The sequence below is a fragment of the Agelaius phoeniceus genome, chromosome 2, assembly GCF_051311805.1.
Source record: "Agelaius phoeniceus isolate bAgePho1 chromosome 2, bAgePho1.hap1, whole genome shotgun sequence".
Taxonomy (NCBI): Eukaryota; Metazoa; Chordata; class Aves; order Passeriformes; family Icteridae; genus Agelaius; species Agelaius phoeniceus.
In genome coordinates this window covers 33,127,842-33,152,755 of record NC_135266.1, presented here as the reverse complement: position 1 = coordinate 33,152,755, position 24,914 = coordinate 33,127,842, and the positions used below count along the sequence as shown (strand labels likewise).

The window sequence follows — 24,914 nt, the reverse complement described above, 5'->3', positions numbered from 1 at the left end:
CTGAAAAAGTCATGGCTAAGATGTAATGTCCCTGATCATAACAGCTCATCAAAAATTATCTGATGGAATGAAATTTCAGATTTCAGATGAACAGAACACATTGTTGATTTTGGCATATTTATAGTCACACTCAAATTCATGAAAGCACTGTGCTTTTTTTTTTTTTTTTTAATTAAACACCAGCAACAATGTTATGATAAATTGCTAAATACATTCATACTGTATTCACTGTATTTTTCTTCTCTGGAAACATTTATCAACATCTTTGTCTGTCATTTACTTTTCAAGCATCTGGACTGTTGCTTCTTTGGTTATTGCCTCCCCCCACCTCAATATTTGTATCTCATTTGCTCCTGGAAACTGCTAATGGAAATTAGCTGATAGTGCTGTGTACTACACCAGTCCAAGTATCCTTCCTGTACTTTTCTCACCTTTTGAGATGCATGTATAGGTTACACTGATCTTTCTCTGATGTGTCTGTGTATCTCAGTGCCTTAATCTCTTACCCAGGTATGTTATTTCCAGCACATGAAATTCATTTTGGTTAGTTTTAGTTTAGCTTAGCTAAAACTTCTGAGCAGTCATGCTCCATTACAGTTCTCTCCAGATTCCCAGAGTGACTGTAAATCTCAGTATCTTACAGTACACAATAGGGTAAATACTGAGTCTCCTGAGAGTTTATTTCGCAATTTCTGGTCCCAGACTCTAATCATGATCTAAATCTCCTCAGATGATCCATTAATTCTCTAAAATTGAAGAGTTCTGGTGGAGGTAGAACGAAAGAAGCCAGGTCACTGATCCTTTTTCCTGATAGAAAAAAGATATCAGCTGTGCTTCCCTCATGCATCTCAATTTTCATTGGGGTGCCCTATTTCTTAGCCCTTAGGTTCATGGATAGCTTTGCCTGTAGTTAACCAGTAAGTATCAAGTTCTTCAATACCTTTTTTCAGAAACAGATAAAATCTGAAATAAGTCTACACACCTGCCATACGTAGTTTTGTGCTGCTTCATTTTCTGATAAGGATTTAGGGGCATTTGAATTTTGTATCAGCACAGAACACATCTGCCTGCAATAGCTCTGAATCCTCCTGAGCCTATGGCTCCCCCAAGTCCTTCCAGAGCATCAGGCTACTGTCATCACACAAAATATTATGGCCACAAGGGTGGTCCAGGGTGCATGCTGGAAGCCTAGCAGCTCTGTCCCAGACAAAGGTGCTTTTTGGCCCTTGGGTGATGGACAGTGAAACAGCCTGTTCTGTGGCAGTGAAAATGACAATAATGCCAGGTTCACAAAGCAGTTGCCAGGGTCTGTCAGAGTCATTTGTTCCTGAAAAATGTGCACCCATGTTTCTAAAAGAAAATATTATCTTTATATCCAGCTCATGGAAAGCCCTTTTTAAAAAATTTGCTTGGCATGTTTATATTTAGGAAGGAAAAAAAGAAAACAATACCAAACCACCATTATAAAATAGTGAGACTCTTTGTGCAAGATCCTATACTCGAAATTTTTTTGGGGGAGAATTTTTGGGATAGCTCAAATTTAATTTTTTTTCCAAGTACCTCATTGTTGTGTACTCTTCTTGTATCCCAGCCCTAGTCTGAATACTGTTCTGAAAAGTGCATAGCTATTCTAGGCCCTATATAAATCATACTGACGACTGTTAAAAAAAAATCCCCAGACAGAAAATCAAAACATCAGCAGCTTTTGCTTCATGTGTCTCTTGGCCAAGTAACAGTAATTAAATCTTTTTTAGCTTGGTTTGCTCAGGAAATGAGGCTTATGTAATTACATTCATTGTCTATGTTTATATGCATGTTATCTATCCTTGCTGCAATAAATTTTGCACCCATTCCCCAATTTTGTTGTAATTTGACAGATGAAAGTAAGCCTCAGATATTATGTATTCTTAAAAAAGGAGCTCCCAAGGCATTTTGTTATAATGCCCCTCAAGGAGGAAAAGATTGCAGTCTTATTAAGGATCACAGAAAGGCCACTCATCCTGAAGTTATGTGCCCCTGGGATATCAATCTGCTTTTGTCCTGCAACCAGAAATGCTTCTGGACACTGCACTACTCCAGTGGGTTGAGAGGACTTTTCCCACAAAAACAAAAAGAGAAGGGGAAGAGCATCTGCTCTTAAAAAGGCATGAAGGCTCATCCTAATGATATGTGCATTGTGGAGCTCAAAGTCTCCATTTTAAGTCTCAACAGGTCTCCTGACATTGTTTGTAATACACCATTTCCTTTGTGTTGCCTTGATCACATATTTCTCCAGCAGCACTACTTATTTTAGCATCCCTCCCAGAAGATCTTTCCTTACTACCAGCCAGTGATTTAGCAGATGCCATATTTAATGGGCTTAGACTGCTGGAATGGCTTTGCCCAAGGACACTGACAAGTAGAGGATTTCATCTTTAGGCTACCAGCAGGCAAAAATCTGTCATCACAGAGGCTTTCTGGACACAGCTTTCTGCTTCTCAGCCAGCACAGATTTTTCAATTGGAATGGCTGGTTTTGGCATGGCATGCTGTGGTTTCATGCCAATTACATTCCTTTGAACATGACTAATAATGTGCCCAAATCACTTTTGATACCAGGTCTTCTCCAATCACATTACCTTAACCCTGTTAGGTTAGATAGGCTTCTCTCTTTTTTTTTATATATTAGTCCTGGATTTTTTTATATCCTGTAACATTGCCTTTCCCTTAAAGCATTTTGGAAGAGGTAGATGTTTCAGTTATCTCCTTTTCTGCCATCTGTCTCCTTCCCTTGATGGTAAAAACCCCAGTGCTAGTGATCTTCACTCTGTTTGCCTGTTCACTGAGGACAGGTTGCTCGAGATGCTAAAGGCAGCTGTGGTTTGGCATGCCAGTAGGACAGGAAGACCAGCTCCAAAACACACAGCCTGTGCTCCAGTGGAGACAGCCCTCACAGAACCACAGGGTAAAGCCATTCAAATGCAAGTGTCAGATGCTTGGTCCAAGTCTTTAAGTTTTTTATGAACTTTCCAAGGCTCTGGAACAGGCAAAAGTGTCAGAAGAAACCTGCACTCTTCTGCCTCAAACAGAAGACTGCTGCTGATTTTGTCTGTCCTAGCATTGCCTCTCTTTGCTTTCCAGGAGCAGGCTTCTAAAACAAGGAAATAAAGATTTCAAGACACAAGTGAAAGAGGAAAACAAGGAGGGCCTACAGTCCAAAGTAAGCTCTTTGACCTATACTAATGCATGAGTATGGGCACAGGGGGATGCAATTTTCTCTTTAAAAGTGAACACCACTAAGAAAGGAACAGAATAAAATTTCATCTAGAATCTAAATATGATGAAAACCTGTGAGCACCTATTAGAAGATTTCTGGATAAAAAACCCTTTTAAATTATTGGAAAGTAAGAGCTCCTTTCCTTGAATGATAGGCCTGAAGCTGTTCTTCAGTCACTTCTGGTAACAATGAAAATATCCTCTCTCTGACAAAATGGGAGCAGCTTCACCACCCACTCATTACAGCAGCATGTCTAGTTGTACTAAACTCCCTCTCCAAATTGTTCAGTTTCTTGTTTCCTTTGAAAGGGTTTAGTGAAGCACAGGGCTGCCTGCATGGAGTCCCCACACCTTTCACAGAAAGGTCTCCTTGCACAGAAATTACAAAACCTGTGACAAATCCCACTCACTCCTGCAAAAATTCTCCCATAACAGCTAACTTGGCAGTCTAAATAAACATATGAACAGAATAACAACTGTCCTGGATTTTCAGCTGGCTTGGGAAAAAAACTTTCAAAGGCAGGAAATAACAGTCATGCAGAAAAGCAAACAATGGGGCAAGCCCTCCATCACTGGAGTAACCCTCTTCTTGTCGTGTAGTGAAATGAAGGCTGAAGCTCACACTTGTTACCAGCAGCAAAGACAGGCAAATTTGAATGGCATATGAAACCAGTCACTCAACCTCAGAAAACATGGAGTTTTCTCCAGGAGACTAGGATATAAAAGTATTTGTCTCCTGAAAGCACCACCTCCACTTCAATTTCTCTTTCTTATTTTTTCTCTGATCAACAGACATATGTAACTTATAGTGAGTCACCCTCCAGTTCACCACCCCCATGTCTGGGTGCAAAGAATCAGAGAAGTGACATGCTGGGGAAGGGGGTGAGAGAGAGAATTGCCTGTGTGTTCTCTGGTGCAGTGGTGGAGAGAAGGTGGGATGCTCTCTATGCTTCATTTACCTTCTTGAGAGCATAAGTGTGGTGCCCAGTATTTTAAGTGTTGACTGTTGCCTTTACAAAATATCACTCTCTTCCTCTCTTCCTGATTGCTCTATATACAGTGTCATTTGCTCTGCAGTGCTTCCTGTTGTGATACTTAACTATTTTGAGCCTCAAACCATTGTATTATTAAAAGTAAAGTATATATTTCTCATGTTTCCAGAGATGCTAATTAGCATGTCAGAGACACTAAATTAGCTGCAGTACTCTTCACTTCAGAACATGATGGCACATAAGAGGACTATGCAAATGTTCTCCCTCTATATGAAAAGACAGTCATAGCTTTCTTTTTTTTTTTTTTTTTTTTTCTTTTTCCTGGTATTGCAGATGCTTCAGGTGGCTGGAGACCCTTTAATCTGCTTCTCTTGAAAAAATGCTGTCCAGTGTCTGGAGAATTACTTTGGGCCTATATTTATATTTTTTCCTTTTTGATCAGATTAAGATATTGGTAATAGTAATTTAAAAGAGTTTATAATGGCTAGAGAGGATCTGAAGAGATGGCATATTTCCTTTATAATTGCACAGAATCCAAGAGAATTTTAAGAGTGAAAATTAACTTTTTCAGACCCAGCATCTTACAGTGAGCTGGCATCTATTGCTCATCTGTGTTATAATGAAGCCAAACAATACCCTTCAAAACTGGGTGCATTTTAAAACTGATTTATTACATATGGAAAGGTAGATATTGATGCTGCTACATGGGCTGCCTAGTAGGTTTGTTCACCTAGGTAATATATGTAAGTGTAATATGAAGTACATTTTAAGTGTAACCCCAATGTTGACTGCTTATAGCAGAGTTTGTATAAAATGTGAGGAAATAAGGGCTGAATTCTTTCCAGTTTGCCATATACTGCTGTTTTTTCAATTAAAACTCCATTTAAAACAGTAAAAAGTGATCCAGTTCCCCCATCCTTTTTGCTGAGAAGGCAGCCACATGCACTTCTGATTAAAATCTGCTGGTTTTTGACACACCAGGTATGTTGGTGGGTGCTCCCTGTCCCTGGAGTGGAATACAGAAATGTGGCTATGCTGAGTTTGCTCCTGCTCTCTCTATTCCTTCTTCCCCACTTGTGCAGGCAACTTGCCCAGGGAGCCTGACATCAATCTCAATTTGAATTACTATGGAAATCACTCAGCCCCCATTTCCAGGAGCTGCAATAGGTTTCCTACGTAGACCCAGATGCTTGATGCAGGGGAAATCCACATGCCCATCCAAACTATACCATCATGATCATGATGATTGCTGAAATATAAAAGAACGCAGCTGAAGTCAAATGCTGTGGTAGCTGACATTTATAACAAGCACAGCATGAACACAGTCTTCTGAAGTCCCTTCCACAGCTTTATGACATGAATGTTCCCAAAAAAAGGGACTTAGCAGACAAGCAGGATGGAAGATATACACCCTACCAAATCAGTATAGCAACAACAGAGTCCATAAACTACAATGACTGACTTCTCTAATAATTTTTCTATATCTTTATGTCCTTCAACTATAAATGCTTCTTAATTTTTTGGCCTTAATTTGCATTCCTCTGGATATAAATCTGGCCTAATATGTTTTAAATTGGATACCACCTTAGTAAGTCTTCCAAATGTAGTGCTTTGCTAAAACAGACTGAGACCTAGATTAGTACTCATAGTTACAACAGTGCTCCTTTCTGTATTATTTTTCAATCTTGTTTTGAACCACATGAAATGGCAATGGAGATGCATGATGCTAAATTCAGGAATTCTTTTACATTTGAAGGGATGATCATTGCTTGCAGAACAGCTGGTTACAATAAGATGTCAGATATCGCTTGAAATAAATCACCTGGGACTATGGCTTGGTGTGATTCAGGACATTAAAGTTTCCAGGTGATCTGAGGAGAATTCTTGTTTCCCCTTTGCAATCTATAATTGGAGTAACCAATTTGAGAAGAAAGCACATGTTAATAATGGAGAAATAGATATTTTTGGGGGCTATATAATATATATAGCTCAAGGACTAATTTTGCTTGAGTTTTCTCATAGCTAGTGATATGTGCTGTCTCACAAGATGTCTCATGTCTGCTTACTGATGATATACCTAAGACTGGGAGCCATGTGACAGAATGCCTGTTAGGAATGCCTGTAAAGATAGGGCTAAAGATGATTATCTGTGGGACAGAATGGCTTTTCTGCAAGATGACATAAATCCCATTCAGCTCCAGTCTGTCTCTCCCAAGTTTTCACATTCTTACTGTCCTTCCCCAAAGAACAGATCTCACTGAAGTGACATTGCTGTAACACCCCAGGGAGTTATGCAACTATTGTGGCCTTTTCCTTTAGGAGACTCAGGTGTGCAGCAGACAAGTATCCTAATTCCTTTATCTCTCACACCTACCTTACAACTCAGTGATGATAATCTAAAACATCTCACTTTACCAGGATCCTATTTGGTATCTGTGATTCCTTGCAATAACTAATAATTGACTTGTAGAACCTTGTCACCTCTTTGCTGCTCACCAGTGTAATGCATTGGGTGGAAGACTCTGAGTTATTAAAAAAACTTCTCAGGGTCTAAATTAAAGCTGCAATAACTCTAGAAATTCTTTGAAAGCCCTGCCAACCAAGGGGCTGCAGTATTCAGAAAATAAATTGCAATCAAATGAAATTTTAGAACAAACAAGAATGGGAAAACCAGCCCGAAGATGTAACAAATCCATTAAAAAGTGCCAAAGCACCTGAAACAAGGTGTTCATCTCCAGCTGTCCTTTCTAAAAAAGTCTGAGAATAGGAAGAAGTGAGAGATAAATTATGGGTATAGCTGGTTTCAGAAACTACATTTGTGTGAAGAGACATTGAAAAGTTTGGGACAGTTTATTTTAGGAAAAAGACAAAGAGGTGTTGACAAAGGCTTTCAAAATAATGTATGACATCAAGAAAGTGGCATGAATGCTTCTAGATGTGTCTCCACAGACTAAAAAATGGAAAGAGCTTGCTATTAAACTCAGAGGGTAGAAAATTAAAAAAGGTACAATAATTTTTCAATGGACAATAAAATTTATGACCCATTGATGGTTATTATCAACACTATCATTAAAAAGCCCTCCCAAAACATTAAACAAACCTACAGTTAAGACTCTGGGATGTACACATTAAAAGTTTAAAAAATTAAATAGGATTTGGAGAAGACAGAAACCCTCATCTCCTTTTAGGACACCTCTAATTTTGCATAAGAGTGTTGGAAAGAAAGGTCTTAGAATGTTAGGAGGAGTAATGGGGTCAACTATGAAGAGAGAAAGACAGAAGGGCTACCACAGCTGATTCCAGGAAATCTGCCAACATTGATGGGTGCAAGGTCTTCTCCTCATCACAAGATTGCCAGTTTTGGCAGTGCATTTCAGCTTGAGGTTGAATAACATAGCAAAAATCGATAGTTTGTCCTTCCATCACCTGGTTAGCCTCTCATATGTCTCTGGCTGCTGGATCATTAATTTGGGGAACAAAGAGTTGCTAAATCTAGCAGTGCTCACCAGCTCTGGAAATTATACAGATAGTGGGCTACCTTCCAAGGAGCAGCAGTGCTCTCAGGACAGCCTGCTTTAGGGGCACCTCAGCATAGAAGCCCAGAGCAAAGGGGCACAGGGAGCCCTCAGGAAGCACTGGGACTCAGGGGAATCAGTGTTTAACTCTGCTGGAGGGATTGCATTGCCACAGCAGTCCTGCCTGGCAGCCCAAGCCTTTTGAGGGACAGAAGATTGCTGTACATTTCCTTTGTGTATCAGTAGCAGCAACAATCAACAGATGCTTGCTGTCTTTCAGGACTCCTAAGGAGCAGGAATTTAAGGAAAAAGCAAGACAAAGAGCCAGCACAGATCAGCCTGTGACCTGACTGAAATTCTGGTCCAATGCACACATGTGCAGGATCCAGAAACCTCACACAGATAGCTTCCCAAATTATCAAAATAATTTAATTTTTGCTTGCAGACTTTCACAGACACTTCAGGTATGATCTGTTGCAAGAACATGATGCTGGACTAGATTTAGTGCCCAGTTTGATCTACCAATGTTTGTGTTTTTACCAACAGAGCTCTTATGTAAATAAAATGCTCCATTTCCTTTGTCCTTGCACACTCATCAGGTGTGAGCCAGAACAACTTCCTTCCTTGCAATATTAAATAGAGTTAAAATGTGAGTCCTTTTTTCCAAATACCTTGGAGACATGTTCATTCTTTTAGTGTTCTTCACTCTTTGCTGATAATGCATTTCTTTTTTGTATCTGGGAAATAAATATAGTCCCTTCTGTCTTCAGTCTCAGATGCTGCTACACCAGTGCTGATCTCTCTGCCCTGGATGCCATTCCAGCAGCTTTGTTGTAAACCATTTCATTGCCTCAGGACCTTATATTTGCAAGGTCAATTGCTGCTGAAATGATGATTACTCTACAGCTGCTATGTATAAAGAGGGTGACAATCACAGTGCCCTTGAGCATTGACTGTAGGAGGTGGCTACCATCCCATTTTCTGTGCCAGACAAAACTATAGTTAACCAGTGCACTGTTCACTGGTATGGTCCCTGAGAAGGAAAAACTGAATATCTGTCCTGTGATTTCATCTCTGGTATTAATATTAAACAAAAAATGTATCTTTAGAAAAAAGATCTTCAGAACTAAATCTTTCACAGACACAATGTTGATCCTTGCTTTTTCATTTACTTCTTCTTATATAATTCAAATAAAAATCTCCTTACTGCACATTTTCATATTTGCAGCTGGAAAGCAAAACTGAATTCTTTATCTGCTCTGGAAGAATGGAGTCTAATTTCTGCTTTATAAATATAAAACTACACAAAAGAAAGCAATAAGGCTTTGAAATTCCTCAAGGTAAGTGCAATTCTTGACTGACACCATCTCCTGTTCTGGAGACAGCGTCAGCCCTGGTCATGGGTAGCCAGCCAGGGACTGAATTCCTCTTTTGGATACAGACAATCAGGTAAAGCAACATGGAGGAGAAATGACCAGCTGCAGATCATCCCACAAGGCCAAAGACAGAGTCATAAAAACTACTCAGGGCTCTGGTGCCTTGAGCCACATCTGCTACATTGCACTGCTTATCCTAAAGGATTTCTGAATGCACTGCTGCACGCTTGAGACGATCCTTCAAAATGTTCATATTGTTAGAGTAAGCTTATTTTATGGTCCATATATTATCCCAGTCTCTAGACATTAAAGCTCATAGCCTTGAATATATTGGTTTCTTTGGCCATTGTAAAATTTGTAAACAGTTCTGTCTACAAATGACCTGAAAATCAGCTTAATAGGCAAAGGCAAACAGCACCACCCTCATTCTGCTATCCTTCTTTATGGACAGAACATAACTTTTTTGTGCTTAGGCTATCTTAAAATGCACTGGATACCTCAGTCACAGAAACTTAGGCTTTTTCTAGCCTTTTCAATTATTAAATAGGAAGAATTTACATAATAGTAATACATAGTTGATTAAACTTCACTCAAATAAAAATTAAAAAAAAAACCATTATCAATCATCTTTCCTCAAATACACAGGAAAAATAACATATATGGCTAAACTGAAGAAGTAAAGTAGATTTCTCTACAATTTGGCATTCCTTGCTGACTGATTTTTTTCTAATTAAGCATTAAAAAAATCATCAGGTTTTTTTCTACCTGTTTATTTAATAATCCACACAAGTTATTAAGAAACAAGAGAGCCAAACCCAGATGTCATGTTCCACTAGTCCTGGATGTGGGGCCATGCTTTAAACAGCCAGTGTTCCACAGCTTCCTCCCTGCTGCTGCTCAGAGCACAAGGACTACAGCACCTGAGCAGACCCAGGAACCTCCAAGATCCATCCAGGATATCATCCCAGACATCTAGCTAAAATGCCTTATTCATTCCAGAGTGCCTAAATACTTTGGTATAGAGCCCAATTTCTAATCCCATCAATGTGAAAAAGACCTTGAGACATGGCTGAGGGGTTGGTAAGCACTGCTAGCACTGGTGCTGTTCACCAGCCAGGGGCTGGGGATGCACACCATGGTTTCACCTACCAGAGATTAAGGTAAGGGCTCAGTTGCTGCTACTACCTTCTTGTGGGGTTAACTGTAAGATTTCCTCTCAGAGCTCCTTTTTCTTGAATATTTCCTGGGAAGAAAAATTTAAATCTGCACTTGGGTTCAGAAGGAATGAAAACCAGAAAAGAAATAAGAGCCACTCTGGGAATTGCATGAGAGACTTTTGAATGTGTGGGATGCCTATGAAAGCAATTGGCATCTGGCCTGCTTCTCCCTCTGTGACACCTTCAGAGCAAAAGGATACTGTAATAATGAAAAAGTATTGATAGCTTTTCCTCAGTAATGAATTAAAAGTTTGCAGAAGACAGCAAGGAGCCCGGCATAACAACATTGCATTTTTGGAGAAATGTGGTTATTACAAAAGTATTAAATTATTTTTCAATCAAATATTTCATACACTGAAACACATAAAGCAGCTGGAAAAAAAATCAAATTCGAATTCTTTCTTTCATTCCTGGTGATAAATGGCTTCCTTCAGGTTCCAGGAGATAGATAAATTTAAAGACAGGCTTTCATGTAGCCTTGATTTCTGCTATCCTCTCAACTAGGGCTCAGGAATGCCATATAGAAGATAAAATTTAATTTCCATGAGAGAGCTGGATGACTCTGGGAATTGAAAATGGCACATAGGGCTATTTGCCTTTGTAAGTCACTGGTTCAAACAGAGGTTAATCTGTGACCAAACTTTGCTCCTCTGATGGTGGTTGGGTAGATGGTCCGTGACATGGATCAGCCCTTCACAGCTGCTTTCTGCATCCTTGCAGCTGGCACAGTCCCAGCTATTTTATCTGCCAGATTCTGCAGGGCTATGGGGACAGTGGTGGCAATCAGGAGGTCAATGACTTCTTTGTCATTGCTGGATTTTTGGTCTTCCATCTGACCAAGGTGGAGTTACTCACTTGGCAGCATAACAAAACTACACTGCTCATATTATACTATTTCTATGGCTGGCAGAGAATTTAACTCTCCACGGCTGTCAGCTGAACAGCGTCCAGTAAGACTAAAAATAAATTTAAAACCAGTGTCCTTTTCTCTTCCCCATACACAGCATATGTCCACACATACTAAAATCCCCAACCAAACCATGGCTAAAGATACTTCCTCTGTATACAAGCTGATCTTTGAAAGACTGTAAATCATTTCAGTGAATTATAGATTATTTCCCACTGAAACAACATGGGAGGGGAAAAATAAGTCTGTTCTTTGAGAATTGGAAGGAAGAGATAGTGTTAAAAAGGCTTTTTGCCAACTATATTGCTATTATTCTGGAAAAAATTGACCTTGGTAAATTCTATAGTTTTAAATTTTTATGCCATGGCACACCATATTAAAGGAATGAGAGTTGCAGAATCTGTACTGGAATTGCTATTCATAGGGGGAGAATAAAATGTAGTATGTCTTTGAATGTGTCTTCTTAAGGAGGCAAAATGAGATTTGACTCTAAAAATGAGAAACAGAAAAAGGATCATGCACATTCTCATCTCCCTTCACCTTCGCCAGCCCTCACCTTGAGCTGAACCTGTCATCCTGCAGGGCCTGCTACCCACAGTTCCCATCTTACCAACTCTATGCACAACACCTTGGTGCTGAAGGTTCTTACTGCCTTAGGTGCTTTCCACATTCTATTCACGAGCTCACCAAACCATAGCTCTCTGTGGTATTACAACTTTGCATAGACCAACATGAAATCAAAAGCTTATTTCTGTGCCCTTTAATTTACAGTTGTCAATAGCAGTGGCTATATCAATGACTGGGCTTTTGTTTCTTTTGGACCATATCAGCGTTTCATTCTGCTTCTGTTATCTAATCAGCATGATACATCAGCTACAACAATGACATTAAACCTGTAGTTCTGGTAGTTGGAATTGCCTGATACACAGCAATGCAATAATTCTCTGTATCTCCTGCTGTCTAGAGATACAAAACTCCTACTCTGTTTAGAAGAAAAAAATTGAGGGGCATTTGGTGTTTCTTTGGATAAACATAATTTTACATAGAAATAGCAAAACATTTAACAAGAATAGTTGGAACTGATGTCAGAGGTTTTAGAGAGATCAAACTTCCTATGGACTTCCTGGAGGAAAAAATGTAGTAAAAAAGAAATACTTGGAAATTTACTACTCTCTATAGAGAACTGATGCTTTTTTTTCAGGCTATGTTAATTAAAAATATTACCACAGCAACTTCATTTAGGCTGAGGGTGTTAGTTTTAATGCAAAGCAAATATTCAGAATGTCCCTTAAAATAGTCAGGATTTAAAAAAAAAATTGTATTTCATTGAAAGCTTTTTTAAAAGAAAAAATCAAGTAAACATACTACTTTTCAATCCAATAATTTCTATTAGTCCATGTCCTGGATTAATTAAAAAGAAAGTGGTTGTATGGTGAAGTATATGCATGTGTATAGTTCCCAGGAAGGACAAAATTCAGTATATCCCTAATTTTCAGTAGATGAGGTCCCTGGAGTACCTCTAGGTTAATCAGAAGTCCAAAAGACCTTTTGACACATTTTTCTGGGTCACAAAGCAATATTTAGATGTAAGAGATTTTGCAAAGATTCAGCTGTGGAATACTTAAAGCTAGAGCTTTCCCTTGGAAAAGGTAATACCAACTTCAGCAGGATGTGGTCTTTCCCACAGATCTCAGTGGAATCACTGATCAGTTATTACTGAACTGATCACACTCATGATACTTTCTACATACCAACAGCTGCAAGTTCACTTATAAGAATAAATATGAATTATGCAAATAGATATAAATATTTGAGAAACATTTCAACATAATTTAATGTGTTATGATTAATAAATTATTCTTGATTATAACAAAACAGTCATCCTAATGACATGAACCAGTACATTTAATCAGCATTTCACAACAAAGGAGATAACATTTTGGAAATATACTTCCAAAGATTTTCTTCCATGATTTTTCTAACAAAATCTGTTTGTTTCCTAGAGATTCAAACACGATTACTATATTTCTATTCAAATACAGTTTATATAACAATAAAATGTTAATGTCAATGCACATGCAAACTGGCAGGGTTGCAGCTGAGACATCAGATTTCTCACTTATTTGATTTTCAGTCATCCAGTTGGAAAGAAAAAGCATAAGAAAAAGCTTAGCTGGCTATGTATCAAAAAAGGTGTGCAGTTATTTTTCTCCAAGTAAAGGTTCTCTTTTATGCACAATTAGCGCAAAGTTTTCATCTATTATTACAAGAAGCATACTGATTAAATTATATGAACAAAAGAATTCTTTTTAAAAGCAAGAGCAATGTTGAAATGTAGGGAACCTCTTTTACATTAATCATCTTGTGTCCAGTTATTCAGTGATGTACTCAAAAATATGCAGAAAACATCTACTCTAAAACTTAAAAATGCCAATGTGAGTCTTTAGTTAACAGCTAATATCTTACTTCATGGTTCTAGACTCCCTATCAAATATTTTAATCTAATTTCGTTGACAAACATCCATTTTCATAGTCTGCTGCCCAAACAGCTCCACTTACTGATGTTTTTCTTGCTGAACTATCCAAAATTATAATGAATGTAAATAAATTCTGCACTGCTGATACAAATGCTGGGGAAAATTTGCTGCATAAGTGCAGGGTACCTTAAAGGACAGCAGCAAACTCAAAGAATAAAACTGATGCCTGTTGTGTAATGTGTGGTGATATTAATGCAGGCTAATTAATGTCTGTGGCTTAACACTGAATTTTACTAGGTAAATATATGCCTTCCTTCACTCTAACAGTACACTTGGCCCTTAATTCTGAGCCATATAGACAATATAGATAGATATAGATATAGATTATAGATATAGATATAGATATAGGTATAGATTAGATATAGATCTGGAAAACAAATTTGGAGTCTGGTGCTCCTGGAACATTGATTATTCACCCACAATGTTCCTGGAGAGCAATAATTGGCTTTGGAAGTATTTCTCTTGATTAGGGCAGGCTGACCAGACTAGCCTGTAGGGTCTTGACTGTTTGAATCTTAGCATTCATGTACCATTGCTCAGCACTGCCCTGCAATGGAAGGAGGAAGATGTTATCAGGATAATGCCTTCCCTTGTTCTCTGTGGGTTTAGACTGTGAGCAGTATGGAGTGATGGCAGTGCTGCCTGCCTGGCTACAGCCCATTAGGGACCAGCACCTCCATCCATTGTAAGCAGCAAATGAAAAATTTTCACTGCATTTTTAGTGCAGCCTGTGGTTAACTACGCTGATGTATTGGTCCATGAATTGCTCAAGGACATCTTGAACCTTTGAAAGTAAACAAATGATTATTCAGTGAATGAATTAATAGATTAATTGAATAAATATAATTAATTAACTGAATTAATAATTTTTCATTTAATATGTATATTCATCTTCAAAAGCATCTGGGCTCATGCAAATATTCCTCATTGCTGAAAACTTTAAAAGAGTTACATTTTGATTGAAGGCAAAATGCATCAGTATTTTTTACTTGTTGGCAGGCATTATAATAACAAAGACTTACTTTCTGAAGAATAGAAAACCACATAACATTGGGAAGTGATATTTAAATAAAGATTATAAAATAACTTTGTCCTCTGTGGGGACATATTACCTAAAAAAACTTTCTGCCATTACCTTTCTGTGGTTTTTTGTTTGTTTGTTTTTCTTTGCATGACTACACCTCAGAAAAGATTAAGTCTGTCTTTTTTCAGCAATAGGGAACAGGTGGTGAAATATGTTCAAAATTCAGTAAATATATTTTCATGTGGTGTAAAAAAGCATCCAAGAACACTGCAGTTTACCCAAAGCAGCCAGTGAAATTTTTACCTCACATAAATTTCTTGGCCTTCTTTAGGAATGTGTTAAAAAGCTATTTATTAGTGGAATCTGCAAATAAGCATTACTCAGTCCAATGAAACATTAATTATAAATACATCTTCTGCCAGATCTAAGTATTGGATGTTTATGAAATTTATTTGTGCATGTAGGGCAAAAACTGTAAAGCATAAAACTAGTCATTAACTTGAACAGTACTTCTCTCATGTATTTCATAACATTTTTCAATTAATTGAAGTTCCTTCTTATGAAGGCAATGATCTCTATGGAATCTGATTCCTTCACCATCCATTTTTCTTCCCTTTATCTTCAGGGCTTATATACTTCTTTTGCATTTTAAAATCCCCTTTTTCTTCAAAATATTTAGATGCTTATATAAATGCATGCATATGGTTTTTCTATTTACTTTCAATGATATTATAGTCTGAATGAATATTGTGACTTGAAAATTAGATTTTGTACATCAGAGCTACCGGCAGGTTGTGTTAGTTCACATAAAGCAAAACTCTTAGATGGAGAATCAGGTTTTTTATCTAAAATAAAATTTTCCAATTTTTCAGAACTCAAGCTAATATTTAAACCCTGGGGAGAAAGAAAGTATGATGATGTCTATTTCTTTTTTTTACGGCTTTATGTTTTTTCCCAACTTCTGGTCTCCAGCTAGGATCATGAATGCAAAAAGACAGAGACAGAGACAAAGGCTGTTCTAACACCACCTGCTCAGCAGCAGAAATCAACACTGCTCATAGCACAAGCACAGCTGCTGTTGTAAGAGTTTCAGCACAGGTTTACAGGTTGATAAGCCTGAGGTTTGGGGGACTCTCACTTTGTAAAAACTTGAAAAATTTTTATAGTAAAGCTCTCCAGGTGCTCTCTCAATTAATACAGTCTACATCTATATGGAGCCAGCCATATGCTGTCAGGGAATATGTAACTTGTACCTAACTGCTCAAATGAGGAATAATTTGGTCTGAATTTTATCTGGGCTCATTAGGTAAGTTTGAGGTAAGGCCAAGGAATTTCCAGAAGAAACAGAGGTAAGAAATATGTCCAAGTTTTTAATATTTTTATTTGGATCTTTATGCATCTCCTGCTAGTTAGATAGATTTCTTTAGTAATCCTCCAAAGCTGATGTCTGAATGAATGAACTGTCTGCATGGAGAGTTAAGCTATGAGAATGTTAGAAAGTTTTAAATAATGGAGGAGTTGGGCATGGAAGAGCAGCAGGAGCCCCACAGCCTTTCTTCAGGGATCACAGACAGCCAAACTGTTCCCAGGGCATGAGCCAGAGGTGATGATAATTGCCAGTGCTGGAAGTACTTTAGTTACAAGAAAATTCAAAATCAATCAAGTGCAACACAATTTGACCAAAATGTCTCCATGTCTGGACTCCTGTGGTAAAAGCACAAACTGGGTTGAATATTTTTCTAAAGTGAAATATTTCAAATAACAGTGTTGCCTCACATCAGACTTCTTTAGCCACTTCACACCCTAAACATGTACTGGTTCAAAGGTGTCCATTCTGGCTCCCAATTGCTGCCACACACAGATGTAAGGTGCAGTGTGATTTGCAGTGCTGGAAGTCCATGAGTACCACCCCCACTACAACTACTCGTGTCGCAGGACGTTTCATAGGCAGGGAGGCGAGGAAGTTCAGGGAGCTGTAGTGTTCCAATACAGGTATGTCCTTGTGAAGCTCTGTTTGAAAGACTACAACTCCCAGAATATTCCACTTTTTCATTAACTGCTGCAGAGACTTTTCTAAGATGACACCTGCTGCAGGAGAAAAAAGAATTAAATAACTCCAGGAATCAACTGTTAGTGTGTAAGAAGAAATTAGGAAAGCTTAATCCTAAAATGATATTCCAGGATCCGTGTTGGGCTGTTCTTAGGTGGCTTGAGAAACCAAGATACAGAGGACTTCATACAAAGAGAAAAACAGCAATACAAAACCAGTTATTTCTACTTTATAGAATGTCCTTTTCAAAGTTCCAGCTTAGCACTGAAAAGAATGTTCTGGATCTGAACTGGAGTTGAACTCCAAAAAAACATCCAGAAGGCAATATTTGGGGCAGACATAAATACAGTCTGAATGGGAGAGCTCAGCAACTCTCTGGACTTGGGGATTTATGTCTCATCTAGGGAGCTATTCAGAGACAGGAGCACCCCATGTCCCATGCAAAAGCATAAAAAACCATCTTTTTATTTCAACACATTTTTATATATAATTTGGTCATACCAAATTATTTACGCAGCACAGTTAACAGTGCACTTGAACAGGGACTAAAGAATTCCATAAACCTTCACTCCTGACCCCCAAATATTCCTACATGATCATTTTTGCAGCTGCATACTTTTGCTTATCATTGTGAAAACAATTAATTGAGGATTAGCTTCCAGCATATGCTGAAATTGTCTGTATCTTTCAATTTCTTACCTAAAAATGAGTGCTCCCAGACAGCAGGAGCACATCTAGACCACTGCCAATAATTATCTGGGCCCTAATATTCTGAAGACTGAATATAACCCATGCCACAACAGAGGACTTACACTCTAATACTTTTCTAAGTGCAACACCATCCCTTAGAGAAGTCTGGAAACAGCACAGTAAATTGTAAGGTTATGAAATTTTTTCTTTCAAACTGGGAATTCCTCTAACTTCATATTTATTCAGTATTTAACCTAGGAAAAAGGTAATTTCTCAATATGCATGCCAGGCACACTGAGTTTTCTACAACTTTTAGTTTCACCAGTTCCTTGGATCAGCCCCAGAGTTTCTGTGTGCATCCTAGAATTTAATACCCTCCTGAGGATGAAGTTCCTTTGTTTACTTTATTACAGAGCAACAGCTTCTGCTCTCCAGAATGCTGTAACCTGCAAAAAGTGCATCAGTGGCACAGTGATAATGATAGTGGCCAACTGTCCTAGTTTCAGCCAAGGATATGAGGGGTGGGGCCTGAAGCAGGATGTTTGTATCTAGGTCATTATTCCATACCTCCTTCATTGCTGGGGGACAGAAATAAGGGATTTGCACTTATGAGAAGAAGAGGACTTCAGGTGGAGAAAAAGGTCATATGCAGAGGGTTCCAAAGCCAGGTCCTTTCCCAGGGAAGAGGGTGGTGAGAGGAGCAGTGTGGTGGTGTTGATCCCAGCTGGAGGGCTTGTCTGACATTGTTTTTTTCATTGTCTTGGGCTTGAGGAAAAAAAATTGTGAAGGGAGCAGTGGGGTGGCCCCAGTCATGTCACAGACTCCGTGGAGATTTTGCATGTAATCACCCTCTTTTTATATGTTGCTGTTATTACTATTGTTGCTGTTACTGGTTTTGTTTTCTTATCTCATTGCTGTTTCCAGAAAATTGTTGTCTCAACCTGTAACCTCTGCCTTTTTTCTCTCTCTTCCACCAGAGAGAGGGGTGAGGGGGAGAAGTGACTGCATGGGCCTAACTTCCAGCTGAGCTTAGACCACAACACCAACCCATGAATTGTTTGTTTACTCTTGACTTCGATTGACCGAGAAAAATACCCACTCCACTAGATGACAAGATTATCATAACTACAGACAATCAGAGAATGACCATTTGCATTTTCAATTTGGAAGAACATCTGGAAAGTCAGAGAAGAAATACTGTATGGAATACCATGCTCCATACTTTTTTGTAAATACTGTGGTATTACAGGCTTTGTACTGAGATCTTTAGCCTATGATTCAATTATGCTGTGAATGCCTGGCCTGTACTAAGGGACTCCTGCAGTTGCAGAGAGTGCTTTCCAAGCATGCAAAGGAGTGACTGTGCTTCTGCACATCACTTACAGGTGTAGTGTATCTTCCTCAATTGTATGAGAACCCCTCTTTCAATACTTTCTTCTACAGAGGAAATGATAATGAATAATTTAATTTTCTTTCTCCTCCCCTCATTAGGTTTGATACCTGTACCTTATGGAAGCAGAGAGGCAGCTATTCCCACTTTGTCTTGAAAAGCCAGAGCTTTACCTTGATCTAGCCTTCACAATATAACAAAGCTTTATGCTTTTCATTTTTCATAAGTTCCTTTTCCCGGGAACTTAGTTGGAATTGGTCTGGGTGAAAACTGAAGAGAAATCTCAGCTTTAACTTTTTCAAATGTGCTAACCTTTTAAAGCTAAGAATCAGTGAAAACAACAGAGGAACATTTAATATTTTAAGATTAAGGACACCACTTTTTGATCTCACTACAAAGCAGGAGATAACTTCGTGTGTGTGTGTTTGTGTTATGACTTGGTGAAGGGCATGGATGGTTCAGGCCTTCTGACTGGAAAACCCAAGGAAGAATTATATAACAACAAGCAAGCAGCAAAGATATTAAAGTGGATCCTGAGCTCATCTATATGGTGAAAGATTAACTTTTAATAACTTCTCTACACAAAATTTTACCAATACTGGAGGCATTTTAATCTTGTTGTGGCAAACCTTCATTGTAAGCTCATCTTTTCAGAAATAAATTCAAATGTAAATCACCGAGGACATCTTTAATTCCCATATACATTACAGTAAGGATAGAAAATACCTTTGACATGAGTCTATGTGTCTGTTATCAGAAAGGAATTAGCAACCTTTACCTTTTAAAAATATGAAAGAAAATATACGATATTGTAAATTCTACAGTTCCAAGATTAAATATTATTCAGATTCATTTGCCTCAATTTAGATATCCAAAACTGAGAGAACTTATCATCTCAGCTAATCATCTGAGATTATCCAGACAATATTTCTGTGTGTGCTTTTACAATGGGATTCAGTATATTCTAAGAATTTTCTTACATGCCTTATATAAATCATATTCTGGAGGTGTCTATTTTCCTCTATTTACAAGTGGGGAGATGGATTTCATCCTCAGAGTCCAAAAATTCAAAGATGGCAAAAAATTGTATGTTTCAATTACATTAATTATTTTATTTTCATTCTAATTCTATCTGTTCTGTACACTCTCAAAACTTGAGGCAGTGTGGGATACAAAGCAATTTAGGTGTATTTTTGTAGCAATTGGGTGTACTCCAGACTCTGATGTATGTAAATAGTCTGGGGAAAATCAGAACTGATATCAAAACAAGGAGCAAACCAAGCTGATGGTATAATCACACCTACTAGTTCAGAATTACATTGCCCTGTAGTCCTGCACCAGTGGGATAAAAAAGGACATAAAGCCCCATTAGATGCCACCCATCAAGTGTATTTTTTTGGAGGGGCTATGCATGATGTGTCTGGTCTGAGAACTGCACGGAGCAGAAGTTTGATATGCTTAATTTGTTTCCTGCTTCTGCTTTTAATTAAAGGGAGAACAGAAGGGACAGAAGGTGTATGTTCTGTGTCACCTTTTGCAGTAAGTTTTCTGTTATCTCTTTGTTCCTGCTGTCCTTACTCCTTGGCTATTTATTTTGTTAACAAACAATCTGCTTACAACTAGATTTTTTTTTTTAAATTAGTATTATGTCAGATTTTAGTAGAAAAGCCAAGGAGAAATGATCCGTATGTAGAATAAATCCCTCTTACACTCAGCTCTGCAATATATCATTTAATGCTCTATTTCAAATCACTTGCCTTCATGCACTATAGCCATTGTAATGGGAGTAACAGTGTTGCTGTATTATGGGTAGAAGAAATGGCATTTGCAGAGTGAATGGCTTTACTTCATTTGAGTGACATATCCATGCATCCATTCCACCATACTCCAACCATCCATCCAACTACAGAGAGACACTGCTGCATAGATACGGATACCTGCATCAGCACTGATTTATATTTCTTTCTTTAAGCCAACCAGTCTACCTTTTTTGTAAGAAATACGTGTAATTTCTCACACTGCTGATTAGCTGACATTTTCATAGTACCCAATCTGTTATGATTAAATTATTTGCTACAGCGTGCAGAAACTGGAATGCTGTGCTAGAGAATCACAGTCAATACCTTTACTGCCAGAAAGGGGGATGTGAGATTTCCTGACTTCAAAGGAGAAGATGATGAGGATGAAGGGTTGGAAAAGGAAGAATGTTGGCAGAGGTTCACACTGGTGAAAAACAACTTGATATTAAGTTAAATTTAAACCACGTACAGTACCAAGAAATAGTGCTTGGTGGAAGGGGATGGCTTCTTGTTCACCAACTGAAATTAGTTGCTCTTTGATGAGAATAAGTATTCACCCAAGTTTAGCACTGGAATGAACTGAGCCTACTCTTAAAACATCAGTCACAATCCTGTATACATTTTGATACAGAAGATTTCAAAGAAAGATTAAAAGTAGTAATTTCCTTCTTGTATTGCATTTCTTGGTGAACATGATCATGATCAAGGTCAATGAAATATCAAGCAAAGGGTTTCTAGGTCATGTACAATCATTTTCTCATTTTTTTAATAAGCCAGAAGGATGGAAGAACACAAAACCACTTACAAAACATAAAGATATGCTAAGTTAAATGTGATAATGCTAAATTATCGACTTAAAGATGTTGAACTCCAAACTAAACCTAAACTTCAAGTTTTGTGAAGTTTGACTTTTAAAATCTGTCACAGATTTAATATTGCATTTGATGAAAATGCCTAAATATATGTGTCTGCAGTAAACTGTCCTTTCATATAGGAACTACTGCAAATATATAGAAGATGAGTACAGTCACTTCCAGTGTTTCTATACATACATTTTTTTAATAGCATGAAAAAAAAAAGAAATTTAATCTACTAGTATTCGACACAAAATATCCTGTAAGACCTATGACTGCACTATTTCTTCATTAACTGGTTTAGGCTCTTAAACCAAGGGGAAAAAATGTCTCAGTTAAAGCTTTCTACACCTAATCACAGGTCAAGTTTTATTCACAAAATTCATACAGAATTTTCTCTTGAACTGTTGTTCTTCTGGCTACTTTTTTTGATCAGTCCATCCAATGAAGTTACAGTATTTTTGAGTTATTCTCTGCCATCTCTTGGTAACTGTTTTAAGGTAATGAGCCACCTCCATTCATGACATAAATACCAAACACGAGGTGTTCCAGGAAAATGACATTACTTTTAAAGAATGCTCAGATATTCATGGAACTGGGGGTCTTGGTGGGAAAGAGGAAGGTGCAGAGTGCACAAACCTTGTCATGGCAGTACTTTTGATAGAAAACATACTCCTTCAGCTGTATTCTGAGAAAGGAATATGAGACAAGTTTGACAAGACAAGTTTGCCTTTTCACATGAACTGAGTTTCTTCAGTGAAGATGTGAATACAAAGTGAAAACAGAAGGTTGAGCAGCCACTCTAAAGACTGCAGAGGTTTGGCTGTGGGTCTGTACACTGGTTTATAGAAGTACTCCTCTTTGAAGCACCTGAACTTACTGTACAACAAGTTCCAGACTGCCTTGCTTTGTCTAAGGGTAGATCTGATTCTCTCCTTGTACACAGTTAGTTAGCTCTGACAGATAGCACTTCACTATGCCAAGAAACAGTGAGCAGCACTTCTCACTAGTTTCAGCATGTGATGCTACTGTGCAAAAAGACCAGATAAGAAAAGGCCTTTATTGCTTAAGAGGTACAGTCCTCATGAGAATCTGACTCATTTCCATTGGTTTCACTGACAAATAATGTTTTAATAATGCATGGTCCCAACAGCACAGTAAAGCTCACACAGAAAGAAAAGATAGAGATGGATTTTTTTATCATGTGCAACAGAATAATTTAGCAATTTTGAACTCCGTTTCTCAATGATACTGAAAACCAGATTTTGTGAATGCTCCATTTCTGGAGAAATTAAGAAAGGCATGTGAAAAATATTTTTGATAGAATGCCAAAATGAAATTGGAGGATTAGAAATGGCAATAAAATATACCCTAATTTCAAAGTTGTGTACTATTACTACCATCGTTATATACTTCACAGCATTTTTTCGTTATTTTTTCTGTCTATTTCTTCAACAAACATCCTGTTTTAAATCCTTTATCTATGATAATCCCTTATATTTATTTCTGTCTATATCTGTGATTTTAGTGGCCTGAGGAACTCAGTACATTCCCAGTGAGGAGGTTTATCAGTCTGCTCTCAACACTTTTGGAGACATTCATACCTGTGCAGCCAACACTACATTGAAGTTGCAATAGGAACAAGAAGACAAGGGTTTTCTTTCAGCTTTATGTCACATTCCTAACATCTCTTTGACAGCACAGAAGTAATTTCTACAGTAACTACTGTGCTGCTTTATATAATAGAATGCAATAGTGAAGAGGCCATGTTTGTGATAAGACCGTATTTTCTCTTTTTCTTGTATCAAAAAACCCCAAAACTCCCAAATGGTTGACAAGGACAAAAACCACACCAAAACACCTTGAAATAACAGGGCCTTATCAGGAACTCCCTTGGAGCTTCAGATCAAATGTCATTTGTTTTCTGGTTTGTGAACTATGCATGCAAATACTTTTCACCTTCATCACACATAATGACATATATGGTATATATTACATCATACTGAAGTACAAAAACACCTTTTGCTAAATGAAAAGGAGTTTCATTCTTATATGGAAAATCTTCCATATTGGTGGTTGGGATTCCTTTCTTAGAATATTCTGAAATTTTCTCACTTTAACTGCAGGGAATTCTTTGGCGTTAAGAATGAAGACAATTACCTTGTTATTTAATTTGTTTATATATTAATAGAGCAACATGATTGCATGCCATAAAGTGAAGAGAAGAAATTGTGACTTCAAGTTCATATTCACAGAGTTGTAGAAACATTAATATTGGAAGGGATCTCAGGAGGTCCTTCAGTTCAAGTTCCCTGTTCAAAGCATTGCTAGCTTCAAAGTTAGATCAGGCTAGATCAGAACCAGCTGAGTTTGAAAAATCTCCAAGAACTGAGATTCCACAGCCTCTCCCATAGCACCTGTTCCTGTATTTAGCTACTCTGACAGGAGTTTTTTTCCCTTACACTTAGCTGGACTTTCCTTTGCTGAAACTTAGAATCATTGCTTTGGACCTTTTGCTTTCTGTTTCTGAGAAGAGATTGTCCTTCCCCTTAGCCCTCCCTTTTCCAGGCTGAATGAACTCATCTTTCTCAGCTTCTCCCCAGCCACCTTAGTGGCATTCAGTTGGACTTTTTCCAATTTGCTGACATCTGCCTTGTTTTGAGGTATCCAGAGCTGGCCTCACCAGTGGGGAAGAGAAAGGAACTCTTTAAAACTCCTTAAGCTCTGAGGAAGACCAACCAAGCCCCTGGGGAAACTGCCAGCTGCACTGATCCCTACAGGGAAGTTTTGGAGTAAAATTGAAGCAAACCCTATCAGAAGTGTTGTTGGGTTTAAAGCCTGCAAAGTCATAGATAAACAAGACCACAGGAATGGAGATACAGGGTTCTCCCTGAAATTTCTTGGTGACTGACAATGCAAGATTTCTTGCCACCTTATAACTCCAGTCTCCAATACTGGATATCTGGTACTCAGATGTATCTACTGGAGAACCACAACAAAGGGAGCTGAAGACATTTCACCCTACACCTCCCCATATCATCTCTATCCTGAGTATTGCCACACTTGAAACAGGGAAGTAGAAAGAGGTAGGGTTTCTCTGCACCTATTTAAGTATAAAGAGTATTCACTTAAACTGCTATTAGATAGGCAGACATTGAGATAAAAACAATCCCAGCAATATTTACAAGAAGACATTGTCTAAGCCCTTGTATTTTTGGGCTGTCTGAATCTTGCTACCTTTAGTGGTTATTTGCCTGGGCTACTTTAACCATGTTTTAGCTCTTTTTCAGGAATAACCAGAGCTGTGCT

General features: G+C 38.1%; 1 protein-coding gene across 5 annotated transcripts in view; it reads right to left on the bottom strand.

The window, feature by feature from the left end:
- GABRG3 (gamma-aminobutyric acid type A receptor subunit gamma3) overlaps positions 1 to 24,914 on the bottom strand; it is a 299,464-nt gene that overhangs the window by 66,893 nt on the left and 207,657 nt on the right. The gene's annotated exons all lie outside the window — the stretch shown is intronic.